Source organism: Arachis ipaensis, chromosome B10 (genome assembly GCF_059453495.1).
Source record: "Arachis ipaensis isolate K30076 ecotype BB chromosome B10, ASM5945349v1, whole genome shotgun sequence".
Lineage (NCBI taxonomy): Eukaryota > Viridiplantae > Streptophyta > Magnoliopsida > Fabales > Fabaceae > Arachis > Arachis ipaensis.
The window spans coordinates 141,021,374-141,034,167 of record NC_142435.1 but is presented as its reverse complement, the minus strand read 5'-3'; positions in this window follow the sequence as shown (position 1 = coordinate 141,034,167).

Genomic DNA, 12,794 nt, shown 5'->3' with positions numbered 1-12,794 from the left:
TTTCTCTTGTAATCTAGTGCAATGCATATTTCTACTCTGATTTGTACTACTATATTATGTATTTGGCCAAAAGTTAGGCCTTCATATGGTATTTGAGTACCAAATAAAGATTGTAATTTTTATAAAATCTTTTTTAAAAAGAGTTTAGATAGGGTAGCTATGAATCTTTCTTTCCAAAAAGGGGCTGCTATATCATCTCGCATCATAATTTTAGAAATAAAAACATCTTTATACCATCGATAGTCAGACATTGTAGGGCGTCGTAAATTCATTAGTTGGGTTCCTATTCTATCTTTAAAAATATTTGAGTCTCCTAAAATTTTTTTTTTGAAATTGTAAAAATTAAGGTTGATGTGATATCTTGTGATTGGTCTTCTAATTTTATACTACTTAGGATTAATTCTCTTTCTAGATATAGACTCCTTATATTAATTGCCTCACATTTTTTTTTTTATAGAATTTTGTCTTTTTACCAGTTGTTTAGTAGCATGATTCATTTGCATCACTAAATTTCTGATGAAAATTTTTCAGTTTTTGAGGTTTGTTCTTATTTCTTGCATAATATCTTAGATTTGTTAAACACATTGGGTAATGTTTAGAAGAGTTTTTTTTATCTTACTTTCAAAAATTTGTTGAGACATTTTAACAATAATTTCTTCCATTTTTTCTATGGTAAGTTAAAGAGGTGATGATTTTTGAGGGATTTCTCTTTTATATTAAAATTTATTTGCTTGTTTGACATGTTAAAATATCCTTGTTTTTAACTCATTTAAAATTTGGGTAATTTTTCTATTTAAAAAAAGATGAATAATTTTTTGGTTTAAAAGAATATTCCAGTGGCTTTCGCTGCATTTATTCCACATATTTTGTAAAAAAAAAGAGTTATTGAATCATGCATTCATTGTTTGTTATGATTTTCTCTACAATATACAGCTCCATCATTTCTTGCATTTACAAACAACAAAATATCAAAAGTATTTTATGGAATAAAAAAGAAAAAAAAATAATTTAAACAGGATAAAAAATTTAAAAAAATGTAACAAAAAATGTAAAAGAAAAGAAAAGGAAATAAAAGCAAAGAACGTGGAATTCAAGAAAACTAAAAAAAAAAAAATTTAAACCAACAAAGGAATAAGAAAATAAAATACAATTTAAAAACTTTATTTTTTCGAAAAGAAGTTAAACAGAATAAAGAAGAACAGAAACGTGGATTGAAAGAGAAGAAAGAAAAGAAAATAAGAAAGGTAAAATAAGAAAAGGAAAATTAACGTAAAATAGAAAAGAAGAAAAATAAAGAAAAGGAAAAAAACGTGAAAAAAAAGAAAATAAAAAGAAAAGACAAAAAGAATGTGAAGAAAAATAAAGAAATTAAAAGTGAAACAAAAGAAAGTAAATAAGATCTAAGTTATGATTTAATCGGACGTATGTTGTCAATCTCAATTAATTCCTAGCAATAACGTCAAAAATTTGATAAGCGAAAATTAAAGCTCATGGATATCAGCAATTGTACCGAATCACTCAAGTAATACCACGGTGAGTGGATATCGTTTCCACGAGGATTAAAGGCAGATTAAATTCTTAATTAGATTAATAAAACCTGGTTTGAAGAGGACAAGATTATGTCTTGATGAGAGCTTGAGAATCTTGAATTCTTGAATGTTTATGGACAGAGAATTTGAATGTTGATTTGAGAGAAGACCATGATGGTGATAGTCAAGGGCTTTGGAGATGTTTATACTTTTAGACAGTGACGGATCCAGAAAATTTATGTTGGGGGGCAAAAATAATACACATTACTATTAAAAGATATATTAATTTAAATTTAAAAATATAAAAATACACATTAATTATTCAAATAAAAAAATAAAAAATTACATTAGCCGCTAACTTTCTTCGCTTCAAATCTTGAAGGTACTTCTTTTTTTGTTTTCATATTTTAAAAATGTTGAATAATTGTTTCATTATCAACTTGATTGAATGTCTCTCTTTCTATATATGTAACTAATGGAGTGATTTCAGATTCTAGTGGTAGCTTTCTTTTGAAATATTTTTTCATTATTATTTCTAAAATATATATATATATATATATATATTCTAAATTAGTAAGTTGATCAATTCACTTTAAAAATTTATATGCAATATAATTACATATAATAGAATAAAATAAAAGATAAATAAATAAATAATAAGAATCACTAAATTGAGAATAAAATAAAATATATAAATTCATGAAGAGAATAAAAAATAGATTAATACCTAAATTATAATTATTTGAATTAAAATTTGCAATTGAAAATATAAAAAAGATAAACAATGAAATTGAAAGATATATAGAGTCATAGAGAGCTATATAAAACAAAATAGAGAATTTAAAATTTACCTTTTGATGAAGCGAAGATGACCACTAGATAAAGAATAGAAAAAGAAGATTGAAAATATGAAACTAAGAAAAGGGTTTAAGAGAATAAATGAGTGACGGCTGGAATTTGAGAATAGAAGAAGACTAAATATAATTAGGTTAATTAATAGTCAAAATAATAGAAAGATAAAATGGGTTTGGGGCTTTTAATAATTGGGCTTAGTTTATTTGTAGTGGGGTCATTTAAAATTTAAAATGGGGAGATATATATATATATATATTTGTTTAAAATTATCAAATAAGAGTGGGGGCAAGTGCCCCCACCATGATGCTTGGGTCCGTCCCTGCTTTTAGAGAAATCAAACTTTGTTTACTTATCTTGAAGTTTGCAAGATCTTTCACGACAAATCTTTAGTGACTGATTTCCAATTCCTTGGTTCCTCGGTTTCTCGAGCATTAATTAGTTGTCAATTAATTAATCAAGAGATTAAGCACAAAAATTGATTTAGATTCAAATAAGATTTAAAAGTAGTCCTTAGGTCAAATTATATGTGATGTATTCAAGCTAGTCCTGTCCAGTTACATCTTAAAAAAAACACAATTTTCAAAAGTTATTCTAATACAAATTATATGTCACTTATTCAAAATTAGTGTGATTGAAAACTATGTATGTGTCGCACATTAATTGAATCACTATTCCTTGTAACACCCTTACTATCAGAATGTCACGCTTCTGGCTGCGACACTCTGATAGCAAGAAGTATTACGACGATTCATATACTTAATAATAAAATAGGAGCCATTGACTCGAAATCATATCGCTGATTTCTTTGAAAACTAGAAAAATACTTTATCTTGAAAACAAACAAGCATATATTTATATACAAGACTTCACACGTAAGCAGCTTATAAATATAATATACATATAAAATATCAACTCCTATCCCTCTTACAATATTAAAATAATAAGAGTGAGGGAAAAATCTATAATATATGTAAACAAACAGAAACAGCATATCTAAGTACTTAATTAAAACTCCGCAATCTTCTTCATCCGTCTTGGAAAGATAAAGCTGTAGGGGGTGAGAACATCGTCCTCGCTGGTTCTTAATAAAGGATTTTGAAGAATTGTTGTAAGAAAATATTTTAAATAAAACTATTTTCAATCGTAGTGAACGTCAGTTCATTATCCAAATTTAAAACTTATATTTTTCTTAAAATTTCACACAAAACAACACTCCATACATTTCACCGCTTACTAAGAAACCATTTTAAACAAACTTACCACTGATCCAACCAATTCCGTCCTCTGGCCCAAATTAAATCAAATCTCGGCCTCCGGCCCAACAAAATCCATCACCGCTATCATCAATCCACTACCAAATACTCAAAACAGACATCAATCACAAGCATAAACAAATAAAAGGCAAACACATTTAAAGAATAGTTACAACAAGTATCACAGTTATCAGTTAAACAGAATTCATCAGATAGGCAAACCAAAGCACTTAAGCACACCCAAATGAAGCAAATAAATGCAACATGATGCATGTCTGTCCTATTAGTCGTAAGCTCACGTGTAGGTTAAACTGCCAGAACCCGACACATCAAGTAGCTAACCTGGATATTGTCTCTAGGTTGCGTATCCCCAGGAGGAACACAAACGAAGGAGAGTGCCTTTTCATATCGAAGGAGTGTGCCTTTTCACATTCTCCTGAGAGAATTACGAAGGAGAGTGCCTTTTCAAATCGAAGGAGTGTGCCTTTCCACCTTACAAACAGAGAAAGATGTGGGAAAAAACAATATGAAGGAGAGTATTTTTCCACCTTCCTCACACCCATATCACGACAAGAGAGAGAATCCTTCATCCTCAACTTGCCAAATCCGTGAGCGGGACAAAACCACCGTCCTCACAACATCAACCATATTCACATTTCTATCTCAAACACGCAAGAGAGATAAGACTACTGTCCTTGTCAAACACATTTTAATAATATTTAAAATCATAATCAAACTCAATTTAAAATCACTTTATCCAAATTTCCCAAAAGACTTAAAAACATAATTCTCTTCTTGATAAATCGAATTCAAAAATAATACTTTTCTTAATAAATAAAGCTCCAAAACATACTTCATTTCTTTTCTTAATAATTCGAAATCAAATACTATGATTCTTAAACCAAAGTTTCTTCTAAATAACGCTTCAAACAAAATCTCAGAGTTTTATAAAAATTTCGGCAGCATCTCCTCTAAAACTTGGACTTTGTCACCCTTCTCTGGTCCCAACCAAACCCTTTCTCAAACTCATTTCAAATCATTTCCAATTCTTAAATTCATTTTCGACAACTCAAACAAAATCAACTCAAATCTTCTCAAATCATTCTATCATAATTTAGAAACCAAATTCAATAAACCAGTCCAATAATAACCAACTCAACAAACTAAATTGACAAATCAGAATAACCGGCATCCTCAATAATTCAATAAATCAATAAGATAAATAATTATATCCATCCAAAACAATTGAATCCAATTCTTAAGACTTATAAAAATCATAAAAATATATTTATTGCATTAATATCAACTTGTAACAATTCTTAAAAGTAAAATAAGTTTAAGAAAATCGCCCATACCTCAAATAGTCGAACCTATAAAATCAAACGTGTCTAAAAACCTTATTTCTCTTGTCCAGCAATAGTGACAGAGAGCTTCGGCGGCGACACTACCGCTTGTTGTCACACACAGCAGCGCAACTGTAACCTCCACTCTTCCGGTCGGCCTCAAATAGCAACGGCGGCGGCTCCTGATGGCTCTAGTGGTTGCAACGGCGGTGAAGGAAACCACCACACCTTCCCCTCTTCTCCATCACGTCCTCTCTCTCTATCTCATTTAAATAAAAATAGCAGGTTGGAATAGGGGATTAGCAACTGAATCAGAATACGCTCTTTTGTGCAAGAATACGCTGTTGTGAAAGTTAAAAGAACTCGATTCTTTGAAATAAGAACAATTATCTGGCTAATCCATGCACAGAGAAAGAAGAACGACGTTAAGCTGCTAGTGATAGAAATGGAATATCTACTATAAGAGGAAGCGCTCTTGGAGGAAGAACAAAAAGGGCTGGTGCAGAAAATGTCCTGTTAACTATTTCATCTGTTATCGTTCTTCTCACGGCAGCTCGACGGCGATGCTCCTCACGGCTATGGCTATGGAAGGTTCAGCGGCTCCCTCTGGCGACTTCTCTCGAATAAAAGTGACGCCAATGTGAAAGAGAGAAAGATACAAATACTTTAATCGGATTAGATTTTTTATCGGAGTTACGGATCTCAAGAATCGAACTCAGAAGCTCGGAGGTGCCATGGAATCCCTCTCTGGTTCGGTTAGAAAAGAGAATGAAAGGTGATGATGATGATTAATTTAAAAGAAGGGGTTAGGTGTCACTTTAAGGCCACGTGTCAATTTGTTAGGCTGTTGAGTCAGCAATTCAAATTATAAATATATTAAACGGATAATTATAAAAGTTGGGTATATTAAAACACAAGTAATAATATATAGAAATAATATATATGAGTTACTGATATAAATGACAAGTAACTTAAGAATAAAAGATATTTGATGAAACATTAGCAACTCTAAGCTCATAAAAAAATACCAATAATTACTTATATTGGCAAAATATCGAACTTGATAATAATATTAATTAAACTTTATTTTAATCAAAGCGGGTAATAATAATAATAATTTTATCCTTTCTCAAAATATCTCGTTATAATAAAAATTATGTAAAAATCCTAATTAATTTAAACTCTAGTTATCATAAAATCAATTACGTAAAATATCTTATTATAAAAAGAATTTTATAATAATTTTAATTAATCTAAACTCAAATTGTAATAATAATTATAAAATTTTAACTTTTCCTATTAAAATAATTTCTAATAAATAGTTTAAACTAATAAAATAAATCATAAATAATTTATTATTTAATTTTTTAGAAATCTGGGTGATAAACCCCATTTTTAGGGTTTATCTTGTATTGAATTTAGAGTATTTTGATGACCTTTTTTCGCATTTAACCTATGAATTAGCATGGTTTTGTTATCTCTCCCGTATTTGTGCTTAGGTGTAAAAACATGCTTTTTAGGCCTTATTTTGATGAATTTTGATTTCTCCTTGATTCCATAAGAGGCCTTGATGTGTTTGCTAGTAATTCCAGGATTGAAATGGGCCAGGCATGGATCAAAGGAAGCAAGGAAGGAAGCATGCAAGTGGAGAGAAGCACAAAAAAGCCAAAGAATTGATTACGGCCAAGCACGCGCACGCGCACAAGGCGCTCGCGCGCACATTGCAGAATCAGCCAGGGACGCGCACGCGTACCGTACGCGCACGCGTCGATGTCTGCACATGACTTCATTAAGAAAACACGTGCCTGGCGATTTTGAGGGGTTTCTGAACCCATTTTTGGCGTCAATTGCTGATAGAAAGGAAAAAAAGGATCAAGGCCTAAAGGGGAGACATAACAATTGGAGAAGAAGGAAGTGATAGCTTGAGTTTTAAGTAGTTTTAGAGAGAGAAGCTCTCACTTCTCTCTAGGATTAGGATTAGGTTTAGGTTAATATCTCTTCTTAGATCTAGGTTTAATTCATGCCTTAATTCAATTCTCCTTTGCCAATTCTTAATCTTCTCCTCTTCCTCTCCCTAGTTATGTACTTTAATTCTTGTAATTCTTCACTTTGTTTTGGATAGATTGTTGTTTCTTTTATTCCCTTTTAATAATGCAATTTGAGGTAATTCATGATAATTGTGATTTCCTTGATTGTTGTTGTTAATTCTTTACATTCAATTGCAGTTAGAATTCATTCTTGTTGTGATTGACTATACTTTTCTTTTGTGCCTTCCAAGTGTTTGATTAAATGCTTGGTTGGATTTTTGTATAGATTTTGTTCCTCTTGGCCTAGGTAGAGTGATTAGTGACTCTTGAGTTATCTAATTCCTTTGTTGATTGATAATTAGAGATTGCTAATTGATTTGAATGCCTCTAACGCTAGACTCTCCTTTGGGAGTTAATTAGGACTTGAGGAATCAAATTGATTCATCCACTTGACTTTCCTCCAAGGTTAGAGGTTAACTAAGTGGGAGCAATGAACAATTCTCATCACAATTGAGAAGGATAACTAGGATAGAATTTCTAGTTCTCATATCTTGCCAAGAGCTTTTATAGTAGTTAGTTTATTTTCATTGCCATTTACTTTTCATGCTTCTTATCCAAAACCCCAAAATAACTCATAACCAATAACAAGACACTTTATTGTAATTCCTAGGGAGGACGACCCGAGGTTTAAATACTTCGGTTTATAGATTTTAGGGGTTTGTACTTGTGACAAACAAATTTTTTTTGCATGAAAGGATTCTTGATTGGTTTGGAAACTATACTTAACAACGAGAATTCATTAGTGGAATTCTAAACCGTCAAGAGTTCGTTCATCAAAATGGTGCCGTTGCCGGAGATTTGCAATGGTGTTATGTTATTGGTTATTGTACATATGTGAATAGTGTAAATAGTTTGTCATTTGCTTGTTTACTAGATTTTGTTAGTTTTATTTTGTTTTTCCATAATGAATTCTCACTTTGGCTATGAGTTTGGCTCTAATTGTGTTGTAGGGAATGTGAACTTCAATGCCAACATGTACCAAGGATGGAACACTCCAAGATGGGAGGAGCCTCAAGGAATTGATCACTCCTATTGGCAACAACCTCCGGATACTTATAGGTATAATTTCCATCCTAATGCATGTCAACTCAATGGCTATGGTGACCCCTTTTGTGATAATCAACCACCATATGCCTATGAACCTTATCCTCAACATGATGCTCAACCATACTCACAAGCCTCTCCATACCAAGCACCTTCCTATGATCCATATCCACCACATGACCAATCACCTATATCACATCCTTGTGATCATTATGAGCACGAACCTTTAGAACCACCACAACCCTATCAAGATTACTACCATGAACCACCTCAATACTCACCATCTCCATACCCTTACCAAGAAGAACCACCTTCCTACCATGAACCCTCTCTCCAAAACGATGAACCTTCCTACCCACCCCAAGCCCCAATAGACGATCCTCTCACTTTGTTACTTCAAGGACAAGAAGCTATGAAGCAGGATACACTTGAGTTTGTGACCAATTTGACTAAGGTGGTGCACACTTTAGCCCACCAATGTTTGAATACTCAAGGTGCTTCCATAGCCACATGTGGAACCGCAAAAGAAGAGCAAAGCATGAAGGAGAGATTGGAAACTCCGGTGGGGGATGAGAAATGCCATTTTGTATTGGAGCAACTAGAGGAAGCTATAATCATTGAAGAAAAGGAAGAAGTGGTTGAAGATTTAGGAGATGTTGAAAGTCCAAGGGAATGTAGTCTCATGGAGCACTCTTCCAAAGAGCTTGATATTGAAGTTGAAGAAGGTGCGCAACCCCCAAGGCATATCATCGTTGGAGACTTGGAAGAAGTTTATCAAGAGATGGATTCAATCATGGATGAATTTCTCTCTACAATGGAATCCTCTCCCATTGGACATGGAGTTGAAAGTATAAAAGAGTGTGCACAACCTCCCATACCCTTGGTGAGCAATGAGAAAGAGAGCTACCAAGAGGAAAACGTTGGCATGGTGTATATCGAAATTGAAGAATATGAAGAGGTTGACCAAGAAATGGATTTATTCATCAATGAATTTCTATCCAAAATTGAACCACCTCCCATTAGGCAAGAAATCAAAGTTCTTGAAGACAACACCAAGCTATGTGATAAAAGGGGAAAGGTTGAAATCAAGGAAGCTCGCAAAGAGGTGGAAATACACAAAGAAGAGTACAAGGAAGTAGACCTTGCATTGTCTAAGCGTGGGGAGGTCTCCCTCCCTGAGTCACCATCCAACACAACATTCAAGTGGGTAAAATTCTTATCCATAAGCTTTACCTTCTCGCTTGAATATGGTTTGATTGAAATGGATGGACAACTTAGAGCTCTTTGCGGAATTAAAAGCAAGAATGAGTTGTGTAGTGGTTGCAAGTTAGGAATTAGGCTCATTAAGGTCAAAGCTTCAAGGTATAGGAACGATGATTGGAAGAATACCACTTTGCATGGGTCTCAAAGGAAGGCTTGGTATATTAAAGAGAATTCTATATGTCAACCACCCGGAAGGAAAAAGTATGAAGATCAAATTGAAGACGGGTGCGAAGATAAGATATGGGATCCCGGTTCGCTATGTGAAGACCAACTATGGGGACTCATATCTTGGGTAGAACTGTGCCCAAGCTTGACGAAAATGGTTGGAAATTCTGTCAACCAATTGAGAAGCAAAGATCCTTGGAGATTCAAGGACGAGTACAAACACAAGCCACCATGACAATAGGCTTCTCGAAATGTCCAACTTAAGGACTTAAACTAAAAGTGCTAGGTGGGAGACACCCCACCATGGTAAACTCTTTCCATTCTCTTTTAAATTTGCCTAATAAGTGATTTGAGTTACCATTGTAGGTAGATGTTTCACATAATTTGTTTATACAACTTAATTGTAGGGAGTACCTGAGCATAATTTTTCTGCTTGAAAAAAAAAAAAATGAAGAAGGGGGAGGACACGCACGCACACCGCGCGCGCACGCATCCCTGAGCGGACGCATCATCACCCATTTTCCAGAGAGTTGGGCCTCTCTTAGGCCGGCGTTGTGCCTCAAGCCCAATTCCTTCCACGCTGACGCGTACTACGTGCGTGCGCGTCTATACAGCTATAAGGAAACGCACGCGTACGCGCACCTGCCGCGTACGCGTCGATCCGCTGCTAGAACTTCTGAGCCAATATCCAGAGAGTTGCGCTGAATCTGGGCCAACTTTAAGCCCCCAGCTCAACTCAACTCACGCGAACGCACGCTGTACGCGTCCGCACCCCTCTCTGTTTCGCTGTCCACGCGCTGGCGTACCTCACGCCTCCGCACCCATCCAATAAGATCAAGCAGCTCACGCGAACGCGCACAGTGTGCGTGCGCGTCGATGCGTATTAGCATCACCAAGGCCAAAGGACCCGAGAATTGTGCCAACTCTGGGCCTCTTTTAAGCCTCCAGCCCAGCACATCCGCGCCGATGCGCGCCTTGCGCGCCCGCGCCCATCCCGATTTCTTCACATACGCGCCTGCGTGCATGGCGCTTCCGCACCGTTCTTCCATTCCCTCCACCCACGCGAACGCGTACAGTGCGCGCGCGTGTGGATTCGAATTCTCACTTACCCCAGAGACGCGAGCCCTAGCGCATTCGCGCACCACAACTCTCTCTTCCTCTAGCGTTCCATTCTCCCTCTCCCACCATTCTTCACCTTCCTCTTCTCCTGACCGGCTGTCCTCCGGCGAGCGCTCCGTTGCCGTCATCGCCGTCGCCGCCATCACTGCCTCGCCCTTCTCTCTTCATCACCCTCTCTCTTTCCCTCTTCTCCCTTACTCCTCTGACCCCCTCTCTGCCTCCGTGCCAACCACCACAAGCCGCCATCGCCGCCGGTGCAACCCAACAGCCGCGCTGCTCCGGCCAGTTCTTCCTCTCACTGCCTCACTTCATTTTTCTTCCCTCCTTTTCCTCGGTTCAATCTCTGCACCTAGGTTCCTCCTCTCCTCTGTTGAACCTTGTTTCGCTGCTTTTTGTTAATTTCGTTAGTGTAGTTAGAATTAAATTAGTTAGTTAGTTTAGTTTGATTTAGGTGGTTAGCGAATCTGGGCTGAGTAGTGGATTTAGGCATTGTTTGATTTTCTGTTGCTATATGAAACTGCTCTGTTCTGCTGCATTGCCCTGTGTTCATGTATTCTGTTAATGCTGCTCATTTGTGATGAATTGGTAAAGGAATTGTTGATTGCAGCAATTGCTTCTACCCTTTGTGCTGTTTGAATTGTTTTATTATTAAACCATTGACTGTCTGCTGCCTCTATATGAACTCACATATGGTTTTGTGTTCTTCATTGTTGTTGAATTCATATGGAGCCTGCTTCGACCGTTTAATTTTGGGGATTAGCCAATTTGCTGCTGAAATGCTGCCAGATTTTCATTAACCACAGTTTTTATATTGAACTTATTTGATGAATGTAACAGCCCTAGTTGATGAATTCTGTTCAATTAGTGCTCTGTTGCTTACATGGTTTTTGAAAACTCCTCAAGAACAAGTTCTTTGGTCATGTTTCCATATTCCTGCTTGTTATTCATGTTGATTTGCTTCTATGCATTGCATGGTTGAATAAGCTTTTCGATTGACCATTGCTTGTAGTTCTCTGGAAGTTATACATTACTAGTAATCCTTCACATTGATTGATGTTTTGTTTCATATTAGTTGCTTTCTAGCAATATCATATTTCATCATCAATGACTTGTTGCAATTCATGATTGTGAACGTGCTTACAGCATTGTTTTGTTCACTCATTTCAAATTGAGATAGTAATTACCATATCACTAATTTTCAAACTGCTTTCTCAGTCTAACTCGTTCAACCAACTAACTTCTTTTGGTTTTCCACCTAACTCTTTATGTCATTCTTTTGGATATGGTGCTTTCTGAACTCAATTAATGAATAGTGTGCAAGACATGGTTTGTATTCTTGGTTTGAAGTTCGATTTGAATTTTGTATTCTGTTGCTTGCATTCCAAGAAACCTTCTTCCTTTATTCACTTCATGAATATGCTTTGCTTTGAGCGCTTTGTATCTACTTGGCTATAGGCTTATGTTATATTATCTATGTTTTCAGAATGTCGGATAAAGGAAAAGCTATAGCCACTGCTTCCAAAAAAAGGAAGCGCTCCAAGACCTCTACACCCCCACCATCTGCTAACTATGCGAGGAATCCGCTGAATGAGGAGGAGAAAGAAAATCAGTTACTCCCGTCCACTGATCCAACCAAATTTCCAAATCTCTACTGCGAGCTACGCCTTTCCCGTTATGCAAAGAAAAATTTGAATATTGAGAAGAAGCTGAATCTTCCCAATGATGTGAGGCGTGCCATAAACGCCCGTATTTCTGAGCTGGGCTTGGATTTCATCGATAGGGACTTGGGACGGATTAACATCTCGTGGGTCAAGGAATTTTACTGCAATTTATTTCGACCAAGCTTGGATTCAGTATACTTGAGGGGTAGAGAGATTATGATCACTGAGGATGCCTTGAGGGATGCACTGCTCTGCAGAGTTGGTACTCCTGAGACTTGTGCCTACCAGCAGGCAGAGGTAGCTCTCCTCTCCATGACTTTCAACTATGAGGCGCTTAAGCGCGTGATTGCTACACCAGATGCTTCTTGGGTAATGGATTCGAGCAACACAAAGCCCAAGGACATGCTATTTGCATATCTGACTAGGGAGGCTAGGACTTGGCAACAAATATTTGCCCACTATGTCTTCCCTACCA